The 22,579-nt window shown below is 49.9% G+C and overlaps 1 protein-coding gene and 1 pseudogene across 2 annotated transcripts in view; one reads left to right on the top strand and one right to left on the bottom strand.

The window, feature by feature from the left end:
• The window catches only part of LOC144153554 (synaptotagmin-15-like), a 168,658-nt gene that overhangs the window by 135,387 nt on the left and 10,692 nt on the right, over positions 1-22,579 (bottom strand). The gene's annotated exons all lie outside the window — the stretch shown is intronic.
• Positions 11,251-11,737, top strand: LOC144170676 (peptidyl-prolyl cis-trans isomerase pseudogene; annotated as a pseudogene).

Here is a 22,579-nt window from a genome sequence, read left to right as displayed (position 1 = left end):
GTGCTTCATGTCACCGGACCAAACCACTCGGGTGAAAATTCAGGGCCCCTACTGGCGAGTAAAACTCATAACATCGACCTAGTTGGTTGGTTTTTACGAAATTTGACGTGCTGCTTGGAGGGAACCAGTACGTCGGATGGAATACGACAAGACATGTGGCGACGATGCGCAAAATCTTAATTACAGGCATTCAAAAATACTACACTAACAGTAGTTATAGCGCCTAGAGGGGTGTTTTACAAGCCAACCGTTCTTCCGAGTGTGACGTTTAACAAATACCGTCATCGCCACCGTTCTTCCAATCGTTTGCCCACTTCTTTCTGAGCGGTTTCCCAGGACTGAGAGCCCTGTTGTTCACGTATCGTTGTGTATTACACGCCCAGAACATGCCAATACGTGTGTTTCTCCCAGATGGGCTTGCACGGAGGCGACGCCTGAGAAAATGTGTTATATAAATGGTAAGTATTGAAGAACTTGTGACCTGGTGTCATTGGACGTTTTTATGCATACATACACCATACGGGAAAAGTATACTGCGGAAGTTCGTACGCTGCTTGTATAGACATCTCAAATGGATGGACGGAGATCAGTCTTCAATCTGCTGCCACCCGCGCTCAGTTTTTTATTGCGAAAGCTTTAGTTAACTCGGCAGGTAAAAAATCCGACGCCAATGGCGCAGAGACTGCGCACAAAATGGCCCGCGGTTTAAAGAATAAAAAACAACGTAATTTACTTGAAAAGAAAATTAGGTGATTTTGCGTCTCGGTGTCATTGAACCAGCTGCCTCTTGATTGCGTGATTAACGCTCATCACCAGCGCCACCACAGTTCCGTGACTATATCTGACCGAAGGGGCGCCTAGTGATTCGTTGTGGCCTTCGCCTTGCGAACGTGAGTGGGATATGCAGGTACTGAGGACCGCACGAGTGATTGGAGTGTGCTAATTAGAAAAATAGTAATTAGGGGAGGAGGAAAAGTACGTTCGCGCAAAATGCCCTCGTTGGTCGGCGATGCCAGCGTGAGTATGTGCCGAATCATAGTAACCGAGAGAATAAAAAGACGCAATTGGACACTCATGCTTTTGAAGTCACTACATCATAAGGTGTGATTAGCTATCAGCGTAATTTTCTCTGATAAAAGTGCTCTAGCACGAGCGGTACAGCGTGGGTATATTTCGAAACTTTACCGTGGACGTCGCCCTCTGATTCCCTTGAGCACCTTCGGCAAGTTCCTGCTGCAACGTCCTCCACGCCCGCAGGAGGCTACCTCAAGGCTGCATAGTCCTATCTCGTTTTCGCTCCTTCCCCCCCCCCTCCCCCCGTGCCTCAAAATGTGTGGCTTAAAGCCTTTCAAGTAGAGCTTTAGGCCATTCAGTAAGAGTTAAAAAAACAACAGCAGCTACAACAACTTCTAGTTGCCTCGCTGTTGCAATTCACTAAAGGTAGGAGCAGGCAGCGTCATCTCAGAGTTTTCGCGTCGGCTTCACAAAGGCGCGCTCAACCGTCCAAACTACTGTTCATTTCGTTTTATATCTATCGAAAAGCGGCACTAAACAAAACAAAAGGGGTATAAAATTAAGGGTGATGCTTATAACTAGGCCAAACGAGGCAAAAGCCTAGTTTGACCTTCTGTCGATCTGCTGTTCATCTTTCTGTTGAACGTCGCGGCTGCCCCCGTCACCTCTTCACCAGCCCCCTGGACAGCACCCCCCGAAGCTCATTCCGCTCTGTTGTTATCGCCAGAAGTCTCATGTGGCTATGTTCTCGAACGTTTTGTTGAATTTTGCAGCCGCCCCCCTTACCACTTGACCTAATTCCCTTCGAAGCTCATTCTTATCGCTCGACACCGCCAGAAGCCTCGTTTTCGCCCCCGTCGATACCTTACCCTCTCTCAAGGAGGCTCGTATTGCACGTGCGGCAGCGGACTACCCTCCTTTGGCGCTTATAATATGTTGTACTTTCCCGGCGTGCGCTGCGTCGCCCTTTTCCAAAGCCACCCTCCTCCCCCTACCGCCGGCTTTCGTACCGCACTGCCCGCACTGCTGCTTCCCTTTCCCAGCACGTGATGCCCGGCTACCACTGGCTCCGACCCCAACTTCCACCTTTTAAATGCAGAGCATTTCAGTAACTCACGATGTCACCCGCGTTGACGTCCGTAGGCGTCCGTAGTCGTAGTCCGCACCCCTCCCCCTACACTATATAAAAAAAAATACTATCCGGCGCCTGGTTTCGATCCCTCGACCCTGCGGGCGGAACGCAATGTACATCGTGCTCTACCCACTGCGCCACAAAGCCGACACAGAATGGGAGGCTACGAAAGCGCCTTATATCCTTGACTCATTCAAATTACTGCTGACGAGCGCTCTCTCGTCAGCAGTTGCCACAAGTGCAACAACATTAACGTAACGCAAACTACTTAACGTCGTGCGCCCCCGGAATTGCTCTACATTTGATCGTTCCCCTCGCGAGGGGGATGTTTCACTGCGTCGCCATGCGAACAGTTTGCCATTATAGTTTCCGCCCGCTCCGGTCGGTGTCGCCACGGTTCAAACCACGGCAGGGGAGCTGCGCGGGCGTTCGTTGATCGGCGTGCGTTCCGGCGTGGTGGTTTGATTTTCCCTCGTGTTCTGCTTACTCTGGACGCCTTCTCCGCCTTTACTCGCTCCCGAGCTCATTCCGCGACTGTCAGCCATTGGATACTGGTCCGCGCCGTGACGTCGGACTTCGTGGGAGCCATCCTTTCGCCGCTGTTCATGACTTGTGTACGTTAGTATAATATTGTTGAGATGAACCTGTATGCCTGAAATTTGCATTCTTTATACATTTTTGTACCACTGATTTTTTGCGCCTCACAGCACTCGTGGTTTGGGTCCGCCACCAGTGGGTTGACGCAGCCAGACGAGCTTCGCTGCGGCTCCCGCTTGATGACTCCCAATCAGCGGATCTGCGTTAGTTCTGCCCAAAAGACCAGTACCATCGCACGACAGCCTTCCAGACGCCTCATCTGACACCTGGGTGAGATAGATCGGACCTCGACAGACCGAATTATCGGCCACGGGAAATAGCCAGCACGCCGCGTCCGCTAGATCTACTTTCTGGGCTTAGCTCTTTGGAACAGCAACAAAGCCACCGTTGAGTGACCATGTGTGACGGCTACTACAGCCCCCATCCCATATCGCCGACATGGAATTAAATTCGCTCAGGGGACGGACTATTCCATCGGACAACACCTGGATCTAGCACATAAAAAAACGCAAGCCAACCAACCCCCACAGCCAAAACGCACCGATCACCTGCCACGCCACCCTCCAAGACGCCCCACACCGAGACTCTCAACAACCAACTACACGATCATCTACCGACCACGCTCGGAGCTCAGCCTCGCTAGGCTGACCAGCACAGCACTGACCGAAGCTTTTGCTGCCAAACTGGAGCTCGACCTGCCGTCGTTCTACAAAAAAGCCATCCTCCTCGTGCAAACAACTCAGAATGTGATCGTCGCATGTACGCCCGACCCCGACCTTGCTACCAGTCTCAGCAACATCCAAACGCTTCAAATCCTAACAGTGCTATGCGAATTTGCCACGTACATGAAGCCTCCACCCGGCACCTGCCGAGGGGTCATCCACGGCCTGGAACCAACCATTACGGACGTCAACCTTGACGACGATCTCCAAGGAAGCCAGCCGACCGTCATCCACGACCGATTAATGGGTCGCACCCGCTCGGTGCTTCTCATTTTCCAAGGACACCCCGTGCCGTTCTATGTAAAGGTGGGCAGCGTCCTTTTTCGTTGCCGATCATTTCGCCGATCTGTGCACGTTTGCCGCGTTTGTTGTGAACTTGGCCATCGCACGCACATGTGTCCCCAACCAGAGAACTCCAGATGTCCCCACTGTGGCCGATCCTCTCCAGCTACGGACCATGCGTGCCAACACAAGGGAAAACTATGCTTACAACCGCACACCACAGCCGGTAAGGACTGTCCGCGCCGCTTCCTGCCAACCATGCCGACCAACAATAAACCTCCTGCCGCCGACAACCAGGTAAGCTGGCCAACTAGCCGCGCGCTCGCACCGCTCATTCCGCCCCTAAACGCGACGCGCATAATTTTCCCCCACTCCCAACCTCTTCTCCCGTTCCGCAAGTCCTCCTGGACCTCACCAAACAACTCCAGTAGCAAAACGCTCAACTTCTCAGCCGAATGGAAGCATTGGAAACTGAACACGCTGCCCCACCTCCTCCTACCCCGCAGCCTACCATGACTCTTCAACCCCTCACGCAAGCCCAAGTAGAAGACATTGTCAGCACGCAACTCACAGCCCGCATCATCCCCTATGCCGAGAGGTATATCGAAAAAGCTGCCACAGCCCTCACAAAAATTATTACTGAGGCGGCCGATGCCACCCTCCGTCTACTCACGGAACGATTCTCAGCTTTGAGAGCACTCTCCCCCTCGAACACCCACCCCAAGCCCCGAAACAGAAAGTACAGATCGACCTGTAGACACCCAGTGCAGCCCCCTGTAACTATATACCAGTGGAACTGCCGATAATTTAAAAGAAAAAAAAAGCCTCCCTTGAACTGTACATAGCCACCAACCCACCGTACGTATTGGCACTACAAGAAACGGACAACCCATCACTCACGCTGCGCGACTATACAACACTTACAGCAACCCACCGCATCAACGCACTGCAATATTTGTCAAGCGTACTCTTCCAGTCCAAGGGATTCCCACGGCGTGCCCTATCGACCACGTTTTGGTAGAGCTCACCCCTCACGACAAGCGGGAACAAAGCCTCTTTACCGTGAACCTGTACAGCCCACCCACCCAACAGCCATAGAACAACTGCTCCATGCAGGGACCCGACTCACTGGGAACAATCCGTGCATACTCCTCGGGGATTTTAGCGCACTGCATGTTACGTAGGGATATTTTCAAGTATCTAGGAAAGTATGTATGTTTGTGTTTATTGGCGCAAGGGTCTAATACCAAAGAGCGCCAAAACTATGTTACGTGATCCTTCGGTAGTCAGGTTTGTGCATAAATATTTATGAAATCAGTATGATATATTCTAAAATACTGTATATATGGGTGTAGAGGGCCGGTAGACTAAAACATAAAGATATAATAGCGGACGAAGGGAAGTATGGATGGAACATGGCTGCAGCTAGAGCGGGCCCTTTGTGTTAAAGGAAAATCAGGGCCTTCCACGATGCTCGTAGGCTCTGAGGTCATGCACTGAACGAAATGAGCTTTAAAAACTTGATGTCTGCAAGATAGCTTAAAAGACAATTGTTTGTGCACATAGGTTCATCTCCTAAAACAGTGAAGGGTGTAGCGGAATGTTATAGGTATATATTTTAGGAAAGCGCTGTTTTCTGGCCTCATTGTAAGATGTGGACTCAACACATGGAGGACGGAGAGCCGGTCCCCACACTTGTCACAAACTGGTGGGAGTGTGCCATTCAAAAGCTATACATGTGTAGCGTAAGTGTAACCTATGCGCAGTCTGCAAATCGATACTTCAATGAATCTCTTTTGCTTTTCTGTTGCTTTTCTCTTTTGCTTATCTTCCTAGGTGTGGTTTTGCTGAGTGGAGCTTGTTGTCTGTGTGTGTGTGTCCCACGTGTACTGCCAGCATTTACGGATCCCCCTTCGGATCACTGGCTTGAAATCGAGGTAAGGGACCTGCGGTATGTCAACACCCCTATGTAGGGCCGCCAAAGTGGCATTCCGGTCGGCAATTTCATTGCCCAGAATGCCACTGTGTCCAGGGATCCAGCAAACAAGTATTTTTAGTTTGAAATTATAAGCAGTCGTAAGAGCTTTAAAAAAGTGATTGAGGACAACATTTTTGGTAGATTTAAAGGTATCTAGCGCTGTAACCACACTTAAGGAGTCTGTGTAAATAATTGTTCTGTGTAACGTTCTCCACTGTGATTAAAATACCATAAGCTTCTGCCGCAAGGACACTACTATTTTTGATCAAGATCCTTGAGCTGGAAAAATTCGAGCCATGGGCAGGAGATAGAAGATGTATGAACTGATAGAGGCAGGAGCGCCTGCCGTCTGTTCTTTGTCAGACACAGAAGCGGTCGGGGGACCCACCGCATCTACATCCATGGCTGCCTGCATTCTGGCAGCCGGAACACAAGGACTGACGGCACAACCGTCACTCCTGACGTTCGCAGCTAACACAACACTTGCGGGAGCCACAGTTGTCGTGTCGGTGGTTGGTTGGGTTGCCTTGGGTAGCACCTGAAAGGGCTGGGGCGGCCCCAAGTCTGCTTCGCAGTACTGGGTGGACGCCGTGACAAGACGCCGCTCCAACCCCCGGTGAGCTGCGTCGGCATATCTTTGCAAAAAAGATCGTGTTTCTGTCGTGTTTCTTGATACGTAATGTTCTGGGTGACCTTCATGTTTATGATTTCTTTCTCGGCTTTGAATACCACATGACCGGGAGTATGCAGCATGGCGTTATTCACACTTGACACATTTCAATACGTTAGAAGCACAGTTCTATGAAGGGTCATGATGTCAAATGCACTTGGCGCATGTCAGTTTCCCGCGGCAGGAAGTAGTACTGTGCCCATACCGCTTGCACTTGAAGCAGCAGCGTGGGTTCGGTATGAAGGGTGGGACGTTGCAATGAAGGAAGCTTGCAGTGATAGACTCCGGTAGGACACTTCGGTCAAAAGTTATAACCACGTGTTTCCTTTTTACTTCTTTGCCATCGCGTCTGATGGTTATTCTTCTTACCGCAGTAACGCCCTGGTCACGCATGACCTCGAGGAGGTCAGACTCAATTTCATTGAGCAGGTCATCTCAGGAATCACGACCTGCGAGCTGTTAAGGCTCCGATGTGGCGTTACAGTTATTTCAAGGCCAAGTAAGCCGGTCTGGTTCAAGTCTGTCAGATTGTTTTGTAGTAGACAGTTCAACAAGCACGTCACCTGATGTCAGCTTCTTTGCCTTGCAGTTCGCACCACCTACACTCTCAATGAACTTGGAAATTAAGAAGATCGACTTGCAGGTAACTGTAAATTCCTTATTCTTGAATTGCATCACCAAGAAGAGAGGAAAGTTGTCCTTGGGTGTTAAACTTCATGGTGGGCAGTGATTTGAATATTACATCGATGCGGGCCCTTTTTGGGGCCCGATGATTTGGAAGAGAGGGTTTCGAATATACCATGCGACATAGTATAAAGCAGGGAACTGGGGTGCTTTCTTCGTTGACGTTACCCTGATGGTCAAAGAGGTCCCGGAGCTCCCTGCCTGGTAGACAGAAAGGGAGCCCATCGGCCGGAGCTTAACCAGGGCACCTACGGGCACCGTTCACGGCTTCTAACCCTTCAGAATTTAACTTCTCGCCATGGTAGGTAACAGCTTAAGTATGGGGGCTCATGGTACGCGGTGTCGCCATTCACCGTCACCAAGTTACTCAAGGTGCCCCGTGCGGGGGCATCTAAGAAAGGAATGGCCCTTCTCCACGCTGCGCAACATTACTATTTCGTCCTGCAAAATGACCTCACTCAGACTACCCGGCTCGGCGACAGCGTAATACGGGATTCAATCCCCGATATTACGTTTACACGACATATCTCACAAATAGACTGGAAACGGAAACCCGACACCTTGGGAAGCGACCATTTCAACATTGCCTTATGTATGTCCAATCACGCTCTCCACCACCGCACGGGAGTGGCCCGACCAACCGACTGAGAGGCCCTCCGGAAAGCCCCCCTTTCCTCTATACCACCCTCGGAAGACATTGAAGAATGGACGCAACGGATGGCCGACCTACAACAGACTTCCACCAAGAACATCATACTCACACAGGCTCTCCCAGCAGCCGATACCCACCTTGATCACATGTGGGAAGCCTGCCGTGGCTTACTGAATCGATGGCGTCGCAACAAGCATAATCGCTCACTCAAACGGCGCTTTGCCAAATAAACGCAGGAGGCCCTCACTTACGCCCAACATCTACCAAACCAAAACTGGCGCACGTTTTGCGATCAACTGAATGGATCTCTGACAACAAAGAAAGCGTGGAACATATTTCGGCACCTGTTGGGCAATACGCCATCCAAAACCGCCAATACTCAAAACATCACCCGCTTCATTCACAAAATCACTCTCAACCCCCCGGACCACTGCTTTCCTTCCTGCAAAAGAAGCTTTGAGGCTCTGCTCTGCTTCCGTCATCTACTTCCCACCCGGAGATTGCCAAAGTGCTCCAAACCCCAAGCTTGACGAGCCATACATACGCGAACTTTTACAAGCAGTCGCAAAGTTAACACGCAATTCAGCGCCAGGGCATGACCAAATTACATACAAGCTACTTCGGAACCTGAACCACGAGCATTTGGATTCCCTCCTTGACTGCTACAACCGACACAGGAAAGAAGGAACGTTACCCTTGCAGTGGCGACGAGCAGTTGTTACCCTACTACCAAAACCAAACAAGCCCTTAGCGTTCGACAACCTCCGACCCATACCTTAGCATCATGTGTGGGTAAACTATACGAGCATCTGGTCGGTCGACGCCTTACAGCACTCCTGGAAGGTACCGGTCGCTTTCCCCACACAATGTTTGGCTTCCGAGCACATCTGTATGCTCAAGACGTACACCTACAATTGAAAGAAACAGTCATTGACCACCTCAGCAAAACGAACCCAAGCTCCCTTCTAGCCCTCGACACACAAGGGGCTTTCGACAACGTAACCCACACAGCCATCCTACAACAGCTCCAAACCACGGGATGTGGCAAGGCAGCCTACAACTTTTTCCGCGCCTTCCTCACAAACCAGGCGGCAACCTTACACCTCGGACCGTACAAGACGGAGAAATTCCACATACCCGCCCGGGGAACGCCCCAAGGATCAGTAATCTCCCCTTTGCTATTCAACATTTCCCTCTTAGGCCTCCCGGCGCAACTTGCACAGATATCTGACATACATCATGCTCTATATACTGATGATCTTACGCTCTGGACTAACACATGTTCTCCAGGTTACCAGCAAGACAATTTACAGCAAGCAGTCGACGTCATCTCGCATTACCTTCGTAAGTGCGGTCTCTCACGTGCCCCATTCAAATCTGCCCTCCTCGTTCTTCGAAACAGGACCCGAGGACGACCACTAAACCCGACACCCGACCATACAATATCCATCGGCGGCCAACCGATCCCCGCTATGAAGACCGTGCGCTTTCTGGGGGTTCACTACCACCCCGACGGCTCAGGAGCTGCATATCTCCCCAGACTACAAACTATCGTGTCGCAATTAACGAACCTGATCCGACGAACCTGTTCGCGAAGACACGGCCTCAAAGAAGCCTACACCTGCCGCATTCTCCAAGCAATGCTCACCTGTCAGATCACACACGGAGCTTCATACCTCGCCCTCAAACCGCAAGAGCAGGCCAAAATTGACATTCTCATTCGGAAATCCTACAAAACCGCGCTTGACTTACCAGTGTACACTTCGACAGAACGACTACTGCAGCTCGGCCTCCATAAAACCCTCACCGAATTGATGGAAGCCCACATAACCAACCAGTTGCAACGATTGCAGCTCACCCGAACCGGCCGACACCTGCTTTATAAGCTCGGTCGACATGTGGCGCAGACTCCTGATAATACCCACTCCTCTACGCGCGAACATCGGGGTGCTTCCCATCCCACGCCATATGCACCACACATACAATATTGGACGATGACAGCATCGGACCCGCCTCCTGCTTCGAAAATACGGCAACGATTTAACTGCCCTCTACTCCGACGCCGCTCCCAACACCCGACAACAGGCACACGTATCTGCCGTAGTGCGCTCCGACGCCACCACCCTCGTTGCTTCCAGCCTGCAAACAGCATCAACGGACACAGCAGAAGAACGCGCTATAGCCCTCGCCATCACTCTCGCTACGACTACAACTATCACGGTACTCACGGAAACTCAAGCCGCCCTCCACCGCTACGCTTAAGGCAGAGTTTCCGCCCTGGCACTGCACATCCTATCCCAACGTCTCACCCTTCCCTTTACCCGCATCGTGTGGACACCAAGCCACACATCCCTCCCTGGGAACGAAGTAGTTCACGCCACGGCCCTCGATCTCCTTACCCGGGCACTCGCAGACGAGGCCAGCCGCCCCAACCTCGACAATGGTCCACCTGCTCTGTCCTCCTCCCACAAACCTACACCGACATGCTGTAACACTAAAGGGCCTCCCGACGCACCTATCCCCCCTCACCCTTCGCCCTTCGTTTTCGACGCCCGCATCTGGCGAAGACTTCAGCTGGCGAAGACTTCAGACTCGCACATGCCACAACCACGTCGCCCTTCACCGCATCTCCCCAACCAGATATGCACCGAAATGCTCAAGCTGCGACACACCCCCAACACGACCCCGTACCTTGTCTGGATGTGCCCACTGAACACCCCCTTGCGCAATGGCCAGCTCGAGGACCAGGAAGCTCTGATCTCTCGGGCGAAGGCGGCGACGACTCTGCGCGGGCTACCGGAATAGGATGGCCACCCACCGCTCCTCTCTCTTTCTCCCCCTCCCCCTTTCCGATTAAACGTTTTTCACTCACTCACAGCACGCGTGCGTGACACATAGCGATCCAAGGTTTTCGCCTTAATACAGGCATCAAGAATGCATCATTTCACTTTTTTTCTTTTTCTTACTGCGGCGATCTTGCAGCGAGCTACGAAGACGACGATGTACCGCCTCGCACTGCGCTCCTTCACGACATTTTCGGGCCATCACCACCACCAACAACTCGCCCTTCGGGGGCACGACGCTAAGTCATTGCCATGGGGATGTTTGTAGCGCCATTCACTCATTCATTTATTTCGGAGACCGCTCGTCAGCCATGCTAAAATTATTCAGATCAGGCTGTCTTTTATTTTGCTTTCTCGTTCCTCTTTTTTTCCTTCCTTTTTCTCTTGAATCTATATACTAAATCCTTTCATCGGCTCTACTATTGCCTAATCTAATTCTTTTTCATGAGGAAAAAAACTCTTCTTAGCCAATACCCCTGAGTGGGTATGCGTCATTTTTACAGGTCATGATGACCATCATTATCATCATCATCATGATCATCATCATCCTGAGCCGGTGCGCAGAGAGCGAGCAGCAGCCATCGAATGCCGCTGTCCCCGTCGCCTTATACTGCCGCTTCGAAGAACGCAACGCCGGATTGCGTTGCCGAAGTAGACTTGATAACCCGGCGCATCCATGGCAAACGACAACCCGAAGGTGTTTATTGAGGCCGACGGCAAACGGCTAGGGCGCATCGAGATGGAGCTCCGCGCCGATGTGGTGCCCAAGACGTCGGAAAACTTCCGTGCGCTGTGCACCGGGGAGAAATGCTTTAGATACAAGGGCTCCGTTTTCCACCGCGTCATTCCGGGTTTCATGTGCCAGGGCGGGGACATCACGAACCACGACGGTGACCGGAGGCAAGTCCATATACGGCGACATGTTCGAGGATGATAACTTTGACCTGAAGCACAGAGACCTGGGTGTACTGTCCATGGCGAACACGAACCGCTCGCAGTTCTTCATCACCCCGGTCAAGGACTGCAGCTGGCTGGACGACGACCACGTGGCGTTCAGCAGGGTCGTCGAGGGCATGTTAATCGTCAAGAGGATCGAGGCCTGCGGCTCGCCGTCCGGCAAGACGTCCGAAAAGATCGTCATTAGCGACTGCGGGCAGCTTTGAGAAGACGAGTCCGCTAGAGAACTCTGCCTTTCCAGCCTCTTCCTTCAGATATGCTTTTGTGTTTATCCTGTGTGACCTGGTAGTTGACTGTTTGTTCTCATTTGCTGTCATCCTATTTTTTTCTTTTTTTATTATTTGGCAGCAGGGCTGCGCTCGTGAACTCTTCGTCTCAAACCACTTCTGGCATCCTGTTTTGTTGTTTCCCGTGTTGGCTGGGCATTTGACTTCTTGTTTACTCTTGCTATTTTCCTAGGTCTTCTTTTTCTTTTCATTTCCCGTTTGGAATAAAAAGTGTCTCCTTCATCAGATTTAACGTATTTCAACTTCGCCGTGCAATAATAACCACTTGCCGTCTCTTTAATCAAGGCTTCATCTACCTCATCTTTATACAGGGAGCTACATCGGTAAATGAGCAGCTTTAAAAAGTTTTTCTGAGCAAACCGCTGCTCAGTTCGCGCAAAACTTTACACGAAGGTCACATTTTGTGGTCTATTTTAATACCAAGAACCGGGACGGCACTTCCCTGCTTATTCAGAAAATAAAAATGATTTTCGCCTATGGGAAAGAGGCGACCAGTTTGGACAATCGTCACTTGCCGTATGCAGAACGAAACGTGCGATGGCAGTTTATGCAAAAGAGGAGCCATATGGGGCGGCAGAAGATCAGAAAACGTTTTTCTTCGACAGTTTATGGTGGTCGCGAATATTAACATCATAATACGAATCATAATCAATTATTCCCACGGGTAACTTGGCACAGCAGATGACAGACCATCTGAAAGAAGATGAAAAAAAAAACGTTTATTGGGTGGTGGTGAAAACATTTATTGAACATTTGTTAGCCGAAGAGCAGCCTCCATGAGTGGGGTCCTCAGTCCAGGACTCCAATGGCGGACGCTATCCGGCGGGCCCGCTCGATCAGCCGTTGTTGGTCTTGCGGGGCAGTGCTGGACAGAGCAGCCTCCCAAGAGGAGAGGGTGGGGATGCGTATAGGGGTGAGCCCGTCTGGTGGACGCGGACACTCCCATACAGAGTGGTAGAGGGTGGGAGTGGGGCTCTGGCAAGCCGGGCAGTTGCTAGCGTATTGGGTGGGGTAGAAGAGGTGTTTGTGGTGTAAGTTTGGGAACGTGTGTGTCTGGAGCTGCCGCCATGACGTGGCGTCGGCGCGGGATAGGGAGTGGTGGGGTGGAGGTAGTGTTTTTCTTTGTGTGCGGTAGTAGGCGAGTGTGAGTGTATAGTTGAGAGGTTCGTGGAATGGGATGATGAAAGATGATGTCTTGGAGACACCCTCGATCTGTCTGTCCGCTTCCTCTGACGCCCGGTGGGTCATTTCCCGGGCGAGCGCGTGTGCATGCTCATTTCCAGGAAGGGAGGCATGGCCAGGGGTCCAGACGATACGAAGGAAGGGAAGCTTGGATGGATCGGAGTGTCGAGGAATGTTGTTTGCTTGGATGGAGAGGATTCCAGAAGAATATGCCCGGCAGGCGGCTTGCGAGTCTGTTATAATTGCGCACGTATCGTCGTCGTCAGCTTCCGCGGGTCGGGCGGTGGTGATGTGGGACACAGCCAATGCTATGGCTGTTTTATCGGTAATGATAAACCATGCGAATATTTATAATGGTTCATCCTTACCAATACCAAAACGCGTTTATTATTATGTAACTATTTCTCACCATCATAAACTATCTACAGAAGACGTTCTCTGATCTCCTACCGCCCCATTTGGCTGCTTTCTTCCGTGAACCGCCATTGCACGTTCCTTTCTGCATACGGCAGGTGGCGCCGCCGTTCCAAGTTCGGCATGAACGTCCAAATGGGCTGCTATTTTCCCATAGACAAAAATCCTTGTTATTTCTTATCTGAATAAGCAGGTAAGTGCCGTCCTTGTTCTTGGTGTTAAACAAAATAGACCACAAAATGCGACCTTCGTGTACATTTTGGGCGCGAACGGAGCTACGGTTTGACCAGGAATTGTTTTAAAATCCGCTCGTTTATCGACGTAACACCCTGTATATGACCATCATCATCGGGGTACTGGGTTCGGTTGTTTGGGCGTCTGCCGAGCAAAAGGCTTCCGCCTCAAACTCTGCACAAAACATCTACTACTGAAGGCCTCTGACAATGCCCCATTCTGCGAAAAACCGCCGCCGCCGCAGTCGTCGTTGTTGTCCGGTCAAGAAAATGGCCTCCGCTCTGAAGAACAAATAAATGAAAACACACGTCTGATACGATTTAGAACCTAGGTCTCCAGATGTTAGCAGCCTGATGCGCTACCACTGGGGTATTTCAGCGTATTTGGAGTGGTAGAACAAAAGTTGTCATCGTTTTTGTTCTCTTCTGCATGTCACATATCCACTTCGGGGATGGCCAGGATCCGGGAGCTTTCAGGGGCTAATGTGCCGGCTTCACAAAATTCACAAAACTTGTAATTGGAAACGAATCGTAATTGGAATTGAATAGTGAGTGCCATGTAATGGCTGAACGTGACGGATCGTGAATAGAACAGGTGCACAAGATCACAACAGCAGAACAGGCGCGCAACAGCACAACAACCATAATTGTAGGGGACGCTGTGGCGCGCGCCAGTCTGTTTGCTGACGTATTTCGCGCCGTAAGACGAAGAAACGAAAGCGAAGAAAGCGACGCAAACTCAGGGTAGCAGAAAAGAAGCCGCTCGAAGTAATTCACTCCAAAAGACGAAGAAACGAAAGTGAAGCAGGGGATCCAAGTACGCAAAAAAATTCTGGGAGGCTTGCACTCACGCGCAATATTTGAATTGTGAAGCTGTTTAGGTGAGCATTGCCGGGCAAATATCATATGCAAATATTGTTTATTTGCATAGTTGCGGTGCTAGTAATCGTCGTCATATGCATCGAAGAGGTCGTCCTCTCCTCCGCGGCGAGAGGACGACCTCTTCGATGTAAAGTCATCCTCACCATTGTAGACTTCCACCAACTCTTCGTCATGGACTCGAGGCAGCGGTGGCGGGGTCTGCAAGTCGTACCGGGAAGGATTGGCACACTCGTAGCCATGTCTACAATTATCCATAATGGCTTCGAGAGAATGCGGTGGCCGCGGTCACCTTTCCCAAGCAGAGTGTCTTTTTATCTTTAGAATTAGCGCTGAAGTTTTTTTCTACATGCGCGGTAGCGCTTGAGAACAGCGCAGGAGGGTTTTTTTTTTTTCTTTTGCTAGAGCCATTGCGCGAGCCGGGGCCTCGGCGGTAGCCGTGAGACCCACGCTGACGAGCGGCCGCCATTTTCTCGCTCCTGGTTTTTTTTTGTTTTCTTTTCTAATGTAACTGCGTGTGCCGGTGACGCTCGCCGGTCGCCGCGAGGCACGCGCTCACGAGCCCTCGGAATTTTGTTGGGATTTCTTCCTGCAACAGCGAACTTAGGGCTTTTAAACAAGCTCGGCTGTTAAAAATAAATACCCGGCACGCTTCTCGCTATACCCCACGTAGTGCCGCAGGGACTTTCCCCACCTACCAAGGCGGTGAGCAGTTTACAAAACGTTCGCCTACAAGCGTGTCATCGACCTTGCGCTTCTTCAGGCAAAATTCACATAGGATAGAATACCCGTGAAATGCCGGCCTGGGGAAAGGAGTGTGTGCATAACAAACGCTCATAAATTGCGCAGGAGGAATGCCGTCGCGATTCGGGACAGGAGACTTTTCAACGCACTACTTGCGTGAAAACAGTATGCGTATACATTGTTCAAAAAATTTTAACATGGCCTGCGTGGACCCTGTAAACTTAAATGCGTATTCATAGAAAGTAAAAACAACAAGAACTCCGCTTCTCTGCAAAGTTCTGCAACCAGACTCTGCAGAGTTTCACTCAAGCGTACCCGCTATTGGACGTGTTTGCAGCGAAGCGCGAGGAATGATGGGGGGAGGGGGGGGGGGGGGAAGTATCCTATTCTTACACAATAATGAAATGTGGCTGGAAATCTAGTGCGATTCGCCATACCAGAGCTTTTTATTGATACCCCATCACCGCATTTATAGTTCGGACCTTATGCATGCAATTCAATAACCCTGCAGTAAGCTCGCACATGATCGGGCTGCCACAACTACGCAACCTGTTCGTCAAAAGGAAGTTTTTGTTTGTTTGTTTAGGTGACAGCAAAGCGAGAAGTATTTCGTTATTATTATCGCCATGCTTTCATTTAGTACATGGCAGCATTTCTCCATCCAGGTAATAAAGAAGCGTAAAAAATTGGCGCAGCTTGCGCTAAAGGTGCAAGGCTGGAGAAACAGCAGATCCCCTCTGCCTTCGTTGGAAACCCAGCTGTTGCACCTCATTTATTTCAGAACTTGCCGCTGAAAGTTCTGCATCACTGGCAGGCCCGGATCGTTTCGTCCACAGGCTTTCGCATCTCTCCCAAAGTGGACCGCGTTAGCATGCACTACATAATCCGCGTCCGCGTCCAAACCCAAAGCCCACGTACGAACCCAGAAGAAATGCTGTGATCACCTGGAATGCGATGAAAGCTCAATCGGATGACGCCTATTTTATCACGCGAGGGACCCAGGTTCGATTCGGGAAGCGTATTTTTTTCTTTCCAATTGGCTGCAAATGTTATTGTTCCCCACCGCTGCTAACCTCGTATCCCTCGGGCCTTTGGGGTGGTCCAGTGGCTACGTTGTCGGTTCCACGGCGTAAAGGTCCAGAGTTCCATTCCCGGCACCTCCCTAACCACACCTTTTTAGGGGCGAAGCCCCTGAGGGGCTGGGGCTGCTGGCGTCTCCTGTCATCCTCGTAACCGTCGTCTCATGTAGTCACGGTACTAAAATACCGGGGAACTCGTTTACGCCTCGCGCTATAGAGCTTCGTGCTTAAGGACAAGAGACTTTTACAGCAAAGCTGCATGACTCTACACCAAATAGTTTCATCTCCGTTGGCTAAACGCCAAGGCGCCAAGAATATACACTGCATGCTTCGCCCCTGTCCTGGTGTCACGTTAATGGAGATGGCCCGAGATTTTTTCTTCAGGCGCACACTCCCAACGCCTGCTCGTGGGCTCCTGGCCTCCTCGCCACTTTACCTCACACTTCGGGGTTTTTTTGGTGCGGCGGACGGTTATTGCTAGCTAGGCCTCACAGCTATGGTGTTGAAGCTGTATATGGTATGTTACCAAAAAGTAGACTTAAACGACAAAATATGTAGCACATTAGAACTTGCCAAGGTCATTTCTCCTGTGACCTGTCCGAACAAATTGTAACCTATTAATTCAATGAAACAACCGAATTCCCAAGATGAGCGCTTGCAAAGCTCGCTTTAGTATGCGGGTTCTTTTTCACTGCACCTGTTCTGTGTTTTAGAGGCGGAGACAAGGGAAGAAAAGCTTGGCCGGCGGCTGGCTGCGTTAAGTGCATAACAAAGGGCATTGTAGAAGGCACTAGAAGTAGGGCGAAAGAAAAAAAAAGGAGAGCCACATAAACGCAAACTCCCCGCTACATTCGAGGCCAAGATGCAAATGAGCACCGGTCCACGTATTTTTTCCCTTAAATTGGAAGTACAGCTGTAAAAAGATAAAAAGAAGAGCGCAGAACGGCAGCGCACCCACATCTGCATCCTGGAACGCACCGTGCACAACTGCTACCATCAAATGATCGCACCTGTCACTTTTAGCACGCAGTGCGGTCTGCGCGAGGCCGTAAATCCTTTTGTTGCTATTGCCTCCAGTTCCATCGGTGCGTTCATGCGTTCAGTTTTTGAGGAGTACTGATATCCGCCAGAAGAAAAAAAGAAGCAGAATAAAAGTAAACGTTAACCCAGCGAAGCCCACGCAGAGCGCACGCATACGGTGGTAAATTGAAGTTGGAGGAGCTCAAAAGTGAACAAAAAAGGATAGCTGGTGGGAGCGGGAACCGCAAAACGTGGCGTAAGCAATGAAAAGGAACGAGCGATAACGACCACCAGGGAGGATGTACGTACGTATGTATGTATGTATGTATGTATGTATGTATGCATGCATGTATGTATGTATGTATGTATGTATGTATGTATGTATGTATGTATGTATGTATGTGTGTATGTATGTATGTGTGTGTGTGTATGTATGTATGTATGTATGTATGTATGTATGTATGTATGTATGTATGTATGTATGTATGTATGTATGTATGTATGTATGTATGCATGTATGTATGCATGTATGTATGTATGTATGTATGTATGTATGTATGTATGTATGTATGTATGTATGTATGTATGTATGTATGTATGCAGGTATGTATGCACATTACGTGCGTGCGTTCAAGAAATGGTCTTAACGTTGCAGTCAGTCAGGGACCGACCCGCCTGGTGGCTCAGTGACTAAGCCGTTGTGCTGTTGAAACCAAGGATACGGGATCGATTCCCGGCCGCGGTGGCCGCTTTTCAGATGGAGGCGAAAAGAGAAAACACCGGTGTGTTGAAATTTCGGCGCACGTTAAAGTTCCCCAGGTGGTCGAAATTATTCCGGACTTTTCCACTACGGCGCGCCTCATAGCCTAGGTGTGGCTTCAGCGCGTTCAACCCCATAATCAATAATATCATCAGTAAAGGACCAAATCGAACCAACAACCTACGCATAACGCGTGTCTGTGGGTTCGATTCTCGCTTCCGGAACACGGCTGATTTTTTTCTCGACTTCTATTGCTTCATTTCTGCATCACAAAAATGCCCACCTTACATCATTCGACGCTATAAAACAATTTGAAGCAGCCGAATCGCAACGGCCGGACAGCCGAGTGTCTGCGTGCGTGGGTGCGTGTGTGCGTGAGTGTGTGCGTGAGTGTGTGCGTGAGTGTGTGCGTGTGTGCGTGAGTGTGTGCGTGCGTACGTGTGAGCGTGTGTGTGCGTGCGTGCGTGCGTGTGTGTGTGGGTGCGTGTGTTTGTTTCTGCGTGTGTGTGTTTGTGCGTGCGTGCGTGCGTGCGTGCGTGTGTGTGTCTGCGTCTGTGCGTGCGTGCGTGCGGGTTAGATTGCCAGCGGCTAATGGAAACGTGAAGCGACAACGTCCGTGTGTACCCGATTTCGGCGTTCATTGAAGATCTGAAGGCTGTCAAAATATTTCACAGCCGCAGAGCACGGCACGCTGCATACCCACAGATCTGTTGCCCCAAAATGCGAAATTTGAATTTGAAAAATTCAGTGCTTGTCTTGCAACTCGGAGAAGCCTACCTCGGATGTATATTTTGTAGGATTTTCTGCGCGGAAATTGCAGAGTTCATTCCACAAGCGCGGTTTTTATTTTGTGGCAGCATTTATTGTACTGCATCCGCACTAAGGGCAGACGGCAGCACGGCAAGACGAGTCGCTAGAGGTACAAATATGGCCACAATAGCGTGTTTTCATGAGAGCTAACAAGTGTATTGCTCTTAAGAAAGTAAAAAAGAGCAAGGAAGCAGCAGGTGCCTGCTAATCTCTTGCATGCCAAAGCCAAACAATAACGTAGCAGGTGTAGCGGAAAGACAGAATTCAGTGCCCTTAACTATCATGAGTGAATACAAACTAATGCAGGTCGTGTCGCAAATAGCCCCTTGAAATTCCTCTTAGGTCGGCTCCACCACGACATCCCATGATCAGTGCGGGAGTGTGCCTACTAAGTCGTCGCTCCTTCATCTGTTTTCCCTATTATGCAGTTTAATCGGTTTTTGTTCGCTTTAAAATTGGCTTGAACGTTATTCTCACCTGACAATCTCTTGAATGAACTCCCCTTGTATTTTGTCCTCACGGTCCCTTGAAGTGTGGAAATTATGTGGAATAAACTCATTTGACTTTCGGTATAAGTGGCAAGCAGGGGCAAAATCAGCTGTACTAGCTCTGTATGATGGCTGCTGTGAGATTCCGTATTTCACAACGTACGATTTATGCCCGCGCGCTTCGCGACATTCCAGATTGAGATTTGGATTAGGGTGTTTAACGCGCCGATGCTACACCTGGGCTATGAGGCGCGCCGTAGTGGAGGGTTCCGGATTAATTTTGACCACCAGGGGATCTTTAAGGTGCGTCAAAAGCTCGACTCGCGGGCGTTTTCGCTTTTTGCCTCCATCAGAAAAGCAGCCACCGCGGCCGGGATCGAAGCTGCGTCCTTGGGCTCAACAGCCCAGCGCTTTAGCCACTGAGCCACCGCGGCGGCTTTGCGACATTCTAGGTGCACGTGCCTTCTGCCAGCTCGAATATCCGCTTTCGCGGAAGACGCTTTGCTCGCAGCTTGCTTTTGATCGATATCTCTGTCACTCTCGAAATATGTGTCTATGATAGAAGTCGGCACACCTTTCATAGCGAAGAAACAAACATCGACGAGTCACTGTATGGTATTCTGGTAAATCCTACGTCAATATACAGACCCGAGAGGTACCGCAGAAACTGCGTCTAGTAAAAATTAGGATTTGAACCAAACCCATACTTGCTCTTCGGTGCGCACGCTTGAGGCAAGGTTTAAACAACAAACCCCAACACCTGAAGCATAAGACCTCAAGGAGCGTGTTTGATTAAACTTCAGTTGTAGTAATACCTTTTGTCTATATTAAATACTTTTTCGCTCAACTCTGCGAAGCAGAAAGGCTTGCTGGGTTGAAGTAGAGGTGGCGTACCGCAGCTTGCGCTAACAACCGTGCAGAAGCTAAAAAACAAAAATAATTGCCTAGCGCCATGGCCAGATTGGCGCTGCGCACAGATTGCCGACATGCGCGTTAAAAATAGAGCCTCCCAACGCTCATCTGTGTGCCAACGATCCTTCGCGGCACTGAATGACTGCCTGCGTTCGTACAACTGCCGGATGTTATTCTTTTGCGAGCGTGTGTCGCAAGCATGAAATAGATAGCACGGCAGAGGACAATTAATGAGGCCGAGGGGACTCCCGAAAGCCGTCAATCCCATCACAAAAAAGCTTGGGCATAAAACGTAGTTATGACAGGTCATTTGCTTCCGTTTTTGATAGTGCCCACCGGCGTTGCAACGCAGGAATGCGGATATTTGTACTGCTCTAGCCGTAGTAAGCACGCACCTTAGGGTAGCTGTACTTATATCGTTTTCCTCATTAGAATGTGGGTTTTATCGCGTGGAAACCGGTGCCTACGCTACGAATCGCGTTGTTATGTACAATAGAGAAATGAGTTGGGCATCCTGCAGCCCAATTTGACTTTGTCCCATGCATAGCCCAGCACGGTACGCAGACATTTTGCTTTTCGCGCTCCAATCACTTGGTGCTGTGGCCTAGGGACTTGATTTTCTACCTCTATCGATGAGGGCACCGGTTCCATTATTTATAGTTGAAGCTGCATAAGATGATGAGATTCTCTGGCGGTCCCAGCTGTATATACGGTGTGTCTTCTTATCGGTTGCGGGTGGGGTTCGTGCGTAGTCGTATTGCCGTACAGATTTCATCCCGCCGGTATTATAGTGCTACCATTGGCTTGTTTTCTGATACATATGTTTTGTTTTGTTGAAAGTATTCAGATATTTATTAGGATGCATTACGCTATACGTCCAAATTAGTTACAGAACACGGCGGTAATCACCGCCAGAAGAGCCAGTATTTCAATACGCGTTGCGTGGCAGCAAACATGAGCGCATTCATGTGTTTCTAGTGATAGCATGCCGGCTCTAAAGATCATTAAAAATCGTGTTAAAACATCACGGACAATGAAACCGGAGGATACAGCCTACAGCGGCGTGCTATGCACGGCTAAACCTGTACGACAATTCTTTGAAGTCAGTTTTTCGCGAGGTACGTCTTAAATTTACGCGCCGGGGTGGCTCAGTGGCTATGGCGTTGCGCTGATGAGCCCAGGGACGCGGGTTCGACCCCGGCCGCGGTGGCTGCTTTTCTGATGGGTTGAAAAGCGAAAACACCTGATTCCGCACATGGTGCATGGAATCAAAATAGAGGCGAACGGCCCAAGTCAGACCACTTAGTGAGCTGTCGTGTTGAACTGCAGGGAGGCCGCTCGTAGTGTAAGTGTTACGGAGACAAGCCCTAGCAGTTACACGGCACCTGCTCGACTGTGGCATTCGAAAGCGACAATCCAGGTCGCTGGGGAAATAGGTTTAGAAGCGCTTTATTGCATCAGTCTGGGGAATATTCACTTCGAGCAGTGCATATGCAAGGGGGGTGGAAAATATTGCGGCATGGCGGAGGCAGAAAGAGGTCGGATAGTAGGAAGGAAAGTGGAGGGGCTGAGCGGTAAACATTAAACATACGATAGAAAGTGCCTGCAAAAACAATTCCCCTATCTCACAAGTGCCTGCAAAAACAATTCCCTATCTCACATTTGCATACCACTTGCACTGTTTAGATGTCTCGAGGCACATAGAAAGTTCAAAGGGATGTTCTTCAATGCCGGTGCTTTGCGACAATTTTGCACTACGGTTTTTGTGTTACCCTTCCGTTTAATTCCGTTCAATTTAGGCATGCAGTGGGTTCATTTACTTCCTCCGTGTAAAACGTTTGGCGAATTTCGGGGTCTCCACTGCCTAGCTGTCTTCCTCAAGGGTTATTTTCTTTTTGAAACATAAGGCCATTTAGCACGGAGCGTGTGCATTAAAGCCTGAATTGTCTGTCAATGACAGGAGACGTCCCTACAGTTCATCTGTCATGGCAAGCAAATAGGCTGAGGAGCAACGACTGACATTTCGTACGGGAAAAAAAATCTGACCTGTAAGTCAGAAACTTGTGATAACTCTTTCAGCACTCTACTCTGTACTCTGTATAGCTTTATGGGTAATGCCAAACGTATTGTTTTCTCTCTTGTCACAAAACATTTTAAAACTCCGCAGCTGTGTCTCAAAAGCTTACGGCCCTTGGTTTTACGGTGTACAGCCAAGCAGACACCAGTGAATAAATTTATCA

The sequence above is a fragment of the Haemaphysalis longicornis genome, unplaced genomic scaffold (genome assembly GCF_048455015.1).
Source record: "Haemaphysalis longicornis isolate Haplotype H1 unplaced genomic scaffold, Haemaphysalis longicornis Haplotype H1 scaffold_1, whole genome shotgun sequence".
NCBI lineage: Eukaryota > Metazoa > Arthropoda > Arachnida > Ixodida > Ixodidae > Haemaphysalis > Haemaphysalis longicornis.
The sequence above is the reverse complement of the archived record's forward strand: the minus strand, read 5'-3'. Positions and strand labels throughout refer to the sequence as shown.